Here is a 10,469-nt window from a genome sequence, read left to right as displayed (position 1 = left end):
TAAAAATGTAAATTTTTTAATTAACTATTTAAAAGCCGCACCTTTTCTAGTACATTTTATGAACTCTTTTCAGGAGCATTTTTCAATATCAAAATTATTTTTTTTATTAATTTGTTCATTAAAAATTTTAGAAAGTCTAAAGATATTATGTATTTAATATAAAGTGTTCAGCTTCTACAGGTTTCATGCATTTTATTCCATCCAGTAGAAGAACATTTAAAGGATTTTGTGTCAAAATATACTATTTTTTTTTAAAAAGTAAAGCGTTGGAAATACAAACAGGATTAATTTTGTAAAATGAAGAAACGGATAGATTATCTTTTATTTTGATTTGCAGTACATTCACTCTCCAAAATATTTTTATGCACACAATATTTTAAAATTCATAAATTTTATAAAATTTATAAAGAAAAAAAATAAACTGAAGGAGTCCCAAAGCAAGACAGTCTACTACGTGTTTACGATTCGTAGTAGACTGTCTTGGTTTGGAACTCCTTCAGTTTATTTTTTTTCTTTATAAACTTTATAAAATTTATGAATTTTAAAATATTGTGTGCATAAAAATATTTTGGAGAGTGAATGTACTGCAATGCCGATTTCTCCACGTGGTTTAGATGGGCTGTTTACCATGTTTACGGAAGTGAAGTTCTTTGTCTCGCGAGGTCTCAGTGATAATGGACAGCTTTGCACTAGTGACTTGCTTTTGATCCGAAGATAATTCATTATTTATTTTGTTTGTAAAAGATATATCATATCTAATTACTTAGTAAACAATTAAACAAAACATCTTTTCAGTGTATTTATACGCCGCTAATATATATGCAAGTTTGACATTTGACCTTTCAAGTATTATCTCAATAGAGAAATTTACATGTCACAGGAATCACGGTGAAATAAACAAGATTCACTTTTGTAGTGTTTATCATAGGGAAAACAATTGGAAATGGAAATATTAATGGATAAACAATGTCAAAACTACAGGCATTAGAAAAAAAATCACAAAGAATCATTGCGAGTATTTCCTTGCATTCCTACACTTTGCTTTTTAAGATTTTAAATATAATCTAAAAACTTGCATTCATTTTTACGCAATTTTAAATTACATCAATGACACAAAATTCACCAAATCACTGCTCCTTCATTTTTTTAAATGAATCCAAAATCTTAATACATTCCTAAAACAGCTGTAAATTCAGTGTTGGCAAATTGGGACTTTTCTTCAGATAATTTTTAAATGCTTAATTTTACCTGATAGCATTTAAATATTATTAATTACCCTCTATATTCAAAAGCATATACTAAGCACTCTTCCTTTGGATAAACGCCTAGACTGTATGTAAAAGTATATACTGTGTATGTGTACTTCAGTTTTCCAAGGAAACTCATGGGTTTTCGTGTATTTCAAGAGTAAAACCAGGCACAATTATAGTAGTATTGGTTAGTTATGTACCAAAGTACGGCATTCTGGTAAAACCAGGCACAATAATAGTGGTATTGGATAGTTATGTACCAAAGTACGGCATTATTAATACTAGTCATATCATACTTTAACAAGAGGCCCAGGGGCCACACCGCTCACCTGAGCACATCGGCTAGGAAAAAGCACATATCAGATGAGAACTGAAAATTACTGAGGTTGGGGGGGGGGTTGAATTTTAACACCCCAGAAGATCTTTGTCTTCTTCATCACCACCCGGATCAACATCATCACAATCATTATCAACTTTATCACAAAAACTAGTAAATCCAAAAGATAATCAAAATTTGATAACATTCACCTCGGATCCATTGTATGTTCATTTTATGAAATATTCCATGTTGAAAAAACGTGTTGCAGCTATTGAACAAAGAGAGACTTCCATGAAAATGTAACACTACATACTCGTTTGGTAAAAAAATATCTGAACTGAAATTAATTAATAGTATTATCATATGTAATTTAAGTGAAAGAAATGTTGGGGCATCAATTACAGCATCGTTGCAAACCACGGCCAAAATGTACGATCCTCTCCCATTCTGGCCGTGGTTGAATGAGGAGTCGAGAAAATTCTTCGTAGCTCATTAAAATATTGACTAATGCGAGTGAGGCATAGTCGGATGATGAACTTTATCGCGACCTTTCAGTATCCAATCGCAGTATAGAAAATATTTCGTATATACTGTTAACGTCAGTTGTTGATTTCAATTGCGATGGAAACAAAACTTGCCACTGACTGAAAATGACGTCACAATAGAGAGGCGTAAATATTCAAGATTATTAAAATTTTTTGTGATCAAGCAACCACGGGTAGGAAAGAGCTATATATGCGGACTCTGGACCATGGCTTGAGACAATGCAATTACAGACTTTTTTAATGCTTTTTTCACTCATATGCAGATACATATATATGATGGACTAAATATTAAGATACTACTGTATAGAAAAAGGAAGCAAAATTTTAAAATATAAATTTTACAGTGCTTTTGTTTTTCTGAAATTAGATTTATATAAAATTTTTGAATTTTATGAATGTATGATAGATCATCACACCTGTTTGCTATGGATAGGTTTTTTAGCATTCTTGAGCTGTAAGCTCAAGTGAGCTTTTCTGATCACCAGTTGTCCGTCGTCCGTTCGTCCAGCTGTCCGTCCGTCGTCTGTAAACTTTTCACATTTTCAACTTCTTCTCAAGAACTACTGGGCCAATTTTAACAAAACTTGGTACAAAGCATTCTCGGGTAAAGGGAAATTTAGATTGTTAACATTAAGGGCCAAGTCCCCTTCCAAGGGGAGATAATCAAGAAAATACAAAAATAGGGTGGGGTCATTAAAAAATCTTCTTTTCAAGAACCACTAGGCCAGAAAAGTTGAAAGTTTTACATAGAAATATATAGGAAAAAAAATTTAAAAATCTTCTTCTCAAGAACCACTGGGCCAGAAAAGCTGAAACTTATGTGAAAGCATCCTGGGGTAGAATAGATTCTAAATTGTTCAAATCATGACCCCGGGGGTATAGGGCGGGGCCACTTTAGGGAATCCAAATTTTACATAGAAGTATATAGGAAGAACTTTAAAAATCTTCTTCTCAAGAACCGCTGGGCCAGAAAAGCTGAAACTTATGTGGAAGGATCCTGGAATGATGTAGATTCTAAATTGTTCTAATCATGACCCCTGGGTGAAGGGCAGACCATAATGGGGAATCCCAAGTTTTACATTGAAACATATATGAAAAAATCTTTGAAAATTTTCTTCTCAAGAACCATTTGGGCCAAGAAAGCTGAAACTTACATGAAAATATCTAGGGGTTGTAGATTTTAAATTGTCCAAATCATGACCCCTGGGGGTAGGGCCTGGTCACAATTGGTATTACAAAGGGGGGAAATCTGTTATAGAACAGCATGGCCAAAGTTTCTCAGGTGAGCGATGTGGCTCACAGGCCTCATTTTAATTAAATGGTCCTATAGCCTGGCAGATATGGAGAGGTGACCCTCGAATTTTTTATATCTTTCATGAATTTTAGTTTTCAATCTTCAGTAAATGAGAATGGTTGGAAAAATTAAAAGCTAAAAATTGGAGATCCTCATGCCTTTTTTGCCATGGAGAGGTGTTTTCATTTGAAATGATCCTATAGCCTGGCAGATGTGGAGAGGTGACCCTCAATTTTTATTTATATATTATAGTATTGATTTATTCTTCCCAAAGTCCAATCAAACTTTCTGAATATAAAATGATAGAAAGATATAGGCATTCAAGCCTAAAACTTTATAAGGCAATAAAAAAATATGTCAAGTAAAAGAAAGTAGGTCATTATTGAAATTGATTTCAGAATATCTCTAGAAATATACGGAATTTCGGAATGACCTTTGGTAGAAATGAAGAATGTTTATCTATGAATAGATTTAAATAGAAAGTAGAATTTTAGAGCATTTGAATAAAAAATATTTTGTTAGTTAAATTGGGTACCCAGTGTAAGAGCTCCATACCTTTATGACTTAGGTGACCTATTGCTATCTGTTTTAGTCCGTCGTCGTACGTCGTTCGTTGTACGTCGTCAATCGGTCGTAAACTTTTGAACATTTTTAGCTTCTTCTCTGCAACCACTCATCCAATTTCCACCAAATTTGGCATAATGCATCTATGGGTGAATGGGAACAAAAATTGTGAATTTCATGGTCCCTGCCCCCCTGGGGCCTGAGGGGTGGGGCCAAAACCTTTAAAATTAATGCAAACTTTAAAAATCTTCTTCTTTACTCCTGGACATCAAGCAGTCAAACTGTTAGCATGAATGTAATGACCATTGAGTCCTCTACCAAAATTATGAATTCATGGCCCCAGGGTCAGGGGTTTTAGTGCTAGGGCGGGGCTCTATTGATTATATAGTTAAAATGCATTATTTCTTTAAAAATCTTCTTTTCTGCTCCTGGGTATTAAATAAACTAACTAAATGCATAGTTATGATGAGGAAGAATGCCTCCTTCAAAATTGTGAATTTTATGACCCCAGGGTAAGGGGCTCTGGTGTTAGGATGGGGCTCTATTGATTGTATAGTGGAAATGCATTGAATCTTTGAAAATTTTCTTCTCTGCTCCTGGGTATTTAGCAGATGAACTACCTATATAGCTATGATGAGCAAGGGCCATTCTTCCTGAATTGTGAATTTCTAGGCCCCTCGGTCAGGGGTAATATGGGGGGGGGGGCTCTACTTATATACAAAAAATGAATTGTTTGAAATGTTCTCCTTGGTATTAATCAAACATTTTGATAAACAAACGGCCTTTTCCAATTGTGAAATTTGTGAAATGCATTTTTTTGTTCCCCTACTCTGTCATTGGGTATTAAGTAACCAAACTAAACATGTTAAGTGTATAGATATGATAAGCAATGGTGCCTCTTTCAAAACTGTGAATGCCATGACGTCTAGTTTAAAACATTAACCAAATTCAATCGTTTAAAAGTTGTTGCGTGATGCACAGGTGACCTATAAGGCCCATGGGCCTCTTGTTTTTTATACACAATTTTTTTAAGCGATCAAAAGGCCTGTGTAAAATATGGAAAAAATATATTTATTTCTTTAACGCATAGCTATTAATCTTAACTTATGAGTTTGCAGTAATATTAAAGGAGATTATAACTCTTACTTGACGTCTAGGGATGGGCACTACCAGACTTGTTTCGGATGCTGGATCTGACCTACATTTTCCAGATGAGTGACCAGGTTAAACTTTTTGGAGCATGTCCATTCCCAAGTAACTACATGTATAAGCCTACCCGGACCAAACTTGTATAGATGATGCATCTAGGGATGGGCACTACCAGACTTGCTTCGGATGCTAGATCTGACCTATATTTTCCAGATGAGTGACCAGGTAAAGTTTTAGAGCAGGTCTATTGCCAAGTAACTATAATTCCTACCCAGACCAAACTTGCATGGATGATGCATCTAGGGATGGACACTACCAGACTTGCTTCGGATGCTGGATCAGTGGATCTGACCTAGTTTCTGGAACAGGTCAATCCCCAGTGAACTTTAAGACCTATTTAAACAGAACTTGCTTGAATATTGTTGTCAGGATAATTACTAACTGTTAAGAAAATATGATGTGAGATTTTGCAAATCTTGATACTGATAACATTCGTCGAGGAGAGCTTTCTAATCTTTGATAACCTATGTTTATTAAAACTGTTTATCATATCATTTAGTAGCTCTTCTGAGCCAAAGGCTCAAAGAGCTAATGCTATGGCCATTTGTGCGGTGTGCGTCGTGCGCTAACTTTTTAGAATATGGGCCATAACTCAAGAACCCCTCGGCCAATTATTGTCAAATTTGTCACAGGGTATCCTTGGCCCAAGGGCTACCATTTATACTAAAATTAGGGGTGGGACCATAAAACAAATGGAGATAATCACGAAAATAAAACCAAAAGTACTGGTTGCTAAAAAATCTTCTTCTCCAGAACCACCAGGCAGATTTTCACCAAACTTACATACAAGGGTCGGGATATGTTGAAAATTGAAAATTGTTCACGGCATGACCCTGGGGCAAAGGGCGTGGTCTCAAGGTCACTTCAAAGTTGACCAAAATTTACACTTATTAAAAACGTTGATATTTTGCTTACTATAAAGACTAGGATCATCAAATCTTGTAAGTTGATGCATCACAGGACTTGACATCATGTTAATACAAAAGTAGGTCACGGTGACCTACTTTTTAAATTTTACGGGCTTTTGTTTTCAAATTGAATTGGAGGCATATTTTGGACACTTTAAGGCCTATGATCATAAAACTTTGTCAGTTGGTGCATCTTGGGTCCACAAATAACATCAACTTAAAAGTAGGTCATCGTGACCTACTTTTTGAATTTTATGGCTAATCTTTTCTAAAACATTTAATCCCATTATTTCAGACACCGAGAGTTTTAGAATCACCAAATCTTGCAAGTTGATGCATCTAGAGGCCTTAAAACATATTTATCAAAAAGTAGGTCACTGTGACCTACTTTTTGAACTTTGCAGGCATTTGTTTTCAAATTGTTTAAAAGGCATATTTTGAATACTATTAGACCTATGATCATCAAATTTTGTCAGTTGATGCATCTTTGGTCTTCAGAAAATGTCGACCAAAAAGTAAGTCACTGTGACCTACTTTAGACATTTTTATGGCTAGATTTAAGTATCTCGGGTACTAATTGGCATAGAATCATTAAAATTTGTCAGTTGATGCATCTTGGGTTTTCGGAGATTAACGACCAAAAAGTAGGTCACAGAGACCTACTTTTGATATTTTATGGCTATATTTTAGTCTCTCAGGTACTTTTTGGCTTAGAATCATCAAACTGTGTCATTCGATGTATCTTGGGTTTTGCAAGCATGTCGACCAAAAAGTAGGTCACAGTGACCTATTTTTGACATTTTATGGCTAGTTTTATGTATCTCAGGTACTAATTGGTCTAGAATCATCAAACTTTGTCATTTGATGCATCTTAGGTTTTCGGAGCATGTTGACCAAAAAGTAGGTCACGGTGACCCACTTTTGAATATCTCAGGTACTGATTGGCTTAGAATCATCAAACTTTGTAAGTAGATGCATCTTGGGTTTTCGGAGAATGTCGACCAAAAAGTAGGTCAAAAAGCAGGTCACAGTGACCTACTTTTGTCATTTTATGGCTATATTTAGGTATTTCGGGTACTTACTGGTTTAAAATCATCAAACTTTGTTATTTGATGCATCTTGGGTTCTCAGAGAATGATGATCAAAATATAGGTCACGGTGACCTACTTGTGACATTTATGGCTATATTTAAGTATTCTAGGGTACTTATTGGCTTAGAATTGTCAAACGTTGTGAGTTTATGCACCTTGGGATTTTGGAGAATGTTGACCAAAAAGTAGGTCACTGTGACCCACTTTTGAATATCTCAAGTACTTATTGACTTAGAATCATCAATCTATGTCAATTAATGCATCTTGTGTCCTCAGAAAATTTCAATCAAAAAGTAGGTCACCATGACCTACTTATAGTATTTTATAGTTACATTTAAATATCTTCAGCCCTAACTGGCTAAGAATCATCAAACTTTGTCAGTTGATGCATCTTGGGTCTTAGGATAGATTGTATAATTTATCAGAAGAGCGATTCAAGGCCCTTGGGCCTCTTGTTTTTAATTCACCATTCATATTTATGGAGACACATAATTGCTTGTCTCTTCAACACTAGTACGTTTTCACATTCAGCTTGGTCTGACATTTTGGCGGCTTTCATTTTGTCGAGGACCTTCTAACTACTATATCATAAATACTATGAAGAGAGCATTTTACTGACCCGTGTTGTTAAATTTATGTGATCCTCAAACCCACTTAAAATTTTTCAGCAGGGGGTATTAACAGAGGCGTGTGACAATCCCAAACAAACAATAATTTTATTTTGGACTTACCCAAGTGACCAGAGAAGAGATGGCAAAGTGAATAACAACTTAGCAATGGAGTCAAAAGATGTCCAGCTTCCTATCATTAACAAGAAGACACTTCAGTAGTGGTAAGTTGAGATCTTTCTTTTCAGTGAATCATTAGTTAGAGAATTACATTAACATTAAATTTAAAACATAATCAATTTGAACATTAAAACTTCTGAGGCACTTGAATGCAAAATTGGTAATAAAAATGTTATTAAAGATAAACGTAATAAAGACATGCTGTTGAAATTTAAACCATAGAAATTTGAGAATATCTACATTATTTTTATAATGTATTCATATAAATTCTTTGTGTCTGTCATATTTTATAGTACTCTATAAAAACAGGAAAAGAAAGAGGGCGTATTAGGCGTGGATAATCCCCCGCTCTGAGACAATATGTTTCTCGATTTTCAAATTCAGAAAAAAAATATATTTTTCTAAAATCATGTTCTCGGTAATGTAATCTTCAAAACATTTTATTGTTATATTTAACTGAACGACTTATCATTTGACAATCTTTTTTCAAAGTTGACAGTTAAGCATATTTAGTCATAAATGGGTTTACTTAAGCCATAAAAAAATGATTTTTGAACATGAATGGGTCAAGTCTTCATTTTTCGTCAATGTTTAAATGATAGAAACGTAAATGTGAAATCTATCTGAACCCATTCTATATGAAAATCGAACTTTTAAGAAAAAATGTACGCTTCAACGAACCTGTTCATTTAAATCACACTGACAGAGTTCGAATCATTCGTGAAGCTTTTTCTTTTTTTTTTTGTTTTCACATATCTTAAAAACATGAGTGAAAAAATAAATCATTAAAGGTACTTGGACACAGATTTGAAGTTAATATTCTCTCTATAATATTACGACTTATATATTTTATTGGCATTTCACACAAAAATTAATTAAAAATCTTATTTCATTTAAAAGTTATTAAAACTTTTAATTTTTTGGCGGATTTGATTGACACATCCTTGCACTTTCACAAATTTTAATTTTACTCTTAATGGGTAGGAAAAGTGACAATCTCGTTGTGTATAAATGAAAAATATTAATACTATAATCCAGAAAATTCAGAGTAGACATGTTCGAAAGCAAAACAAACACACAATATATTGTCGGTCCGTGCAGTTGTGGTGAGCAGACTGTGACGATTGAACGCACCCGGTGAATCGTAAACATCAACAATAACAGAGCTCGTGCCCTGTTTACAAAAACTGTGTACATAACACGAGTGTGATCGATTTGCTAAACTCTGTACACAACACTTAGCTCGGGATGACGATACTTGTGAAGGAGTTTTGCTTTCTAACATTTCTACTCTGAATAAAATTATTTTTCTGGATTAAAGTTTAATATTTCTCATTAATACACAGCAAGATTGCCACTTTTCCAAAGGATTAAGAATAAAGTTAAAATTTGTGAAAGTGCAAGGATGTGTCAATCAAACCCGCCGAAAAATTTGAAGTTTTAATAACTTTTAAATGAAATAAGATTTTTAATTTATTTTTGTGTGAAAAGCTATTAAAATATTCTTCAGAAGCAAATATTTTCAGTCTTTGTGAGATTTTTGTAAATTGTAGAGATTTTACATTAAGTATACTTTAATATTAGATGAAATATCAAATAAAATTTGGATATAATTAAGATAATTTTTTTCACTTCTTATCTGTCCCCCTATAGGCACTTTTCCCGCCTTATCCCCCCATCTTCTTTCTTTTTCCATTCTTAAATCACATTCCTCAAACTTGGTTTGTTACTTCGGGACGTGAATTTGTAGGAGAGTTATTTCCACGTCGAATTTCTGGATGGCTAAAATTAACCTAATTTTTGTTTCTTCATTCTGTTCCTGGTCGATTGATTTAATCCTTAATTTCCATGGAAGAATAACATCCCCTTTTCTCAATTTCTCGTATGTATCTGCGAGATTTTCACATCTAATGGCGTTCCATTATGCCTGAGACCATCAACCCTGAGTCTCCCACCTGCAAACCAAGAAAAAAAAAAAAAAAGAAAGGAGAAGAAAAAAGAAGGAAAAAAGAGAAATGAAAGGAAAAAAGGAGAAAAAAGAAAAGGGGTAAACCCGTCGACCAATAAGCAGGATAGACTAATCATATTTAACTTCATAAGAAAAAAATAAAGCATATATAATAATTATTTGCTAAAAATTTGAAAAATTGAAGTTTGATCCAATTTTCTACCAAGTTGCGGTTTTTGCCAAGATTCGAACTTAGACCTCCTTCTGTCAAAAGAAAGTATTCTACCATTGAACTACAAAAGCTTTGTGCAACTATAGTATTTCTTCATCAAAAACTCCAATATGAATATTTTTCAAATATATAGTTTTTTATGAGCCCGGATCGATAGATCCGAGGCGTATATTGTTCTTGTCCTGTCTGTTTGTCTGTTTATCTGTTTGTCTGTCTGTCTGTTGTCAACTTTATGCCTCTGAAGAATCATATACACAAAAAAGAACTAAAACGATCATTTTCTCGTGCTTTAACAAAATTTTTCAATATGAGTGGGCCTTC

At 33.9% G+C, this 10,469-nt stretch overlaps 1 long non-coding RNA gene across 1 annotated transcript; it reads right to left on the bottom strand.

Moving 5' to 3' along the window:
* Positions 1-5,680: 5,680 nt before the first annotated feature.
* On the bottom strand, positions 5,681-7,645 carry LOC133179799 (uncharacterized). The gene is made up of 2 exons (XR_009720176.1): positions 7,191-7,645; positions 5,681-6,411 (listed from the first exon to the last, which is right to left on the bottom strand). It is a non-coding gene; the product is annotated as an uncharacterized LOC133179799 (long non-coding RNA).
* Positions 7,646-10,469: the final 2,824 nt, after the last annotated feature.

Source organism: Saccostrea echinata, unplaced genomic scaffold (genome assembly GCF_033153115.1).
Source record: "Saccostrea echinata isolate AGI-Se365-2 ecotype Australia unplaced genomic scaffold, CSIRO_AGI_Sech_v1 ptg000005l, whole genome shotgun sequence".
In the NCBI taxonomy this organism is placed as follows: Eukaryota; Metazoa; Mollusca; class Bivalvia; order Ostreida; family Ostreidae; genus Saccostrea; species Saccostrea echinata.
The sequence above is the reverse complement of the archived record's forward strand: the minus strand, read 5'-3'. Positions and strand labels throughout refer to the sequence as shown.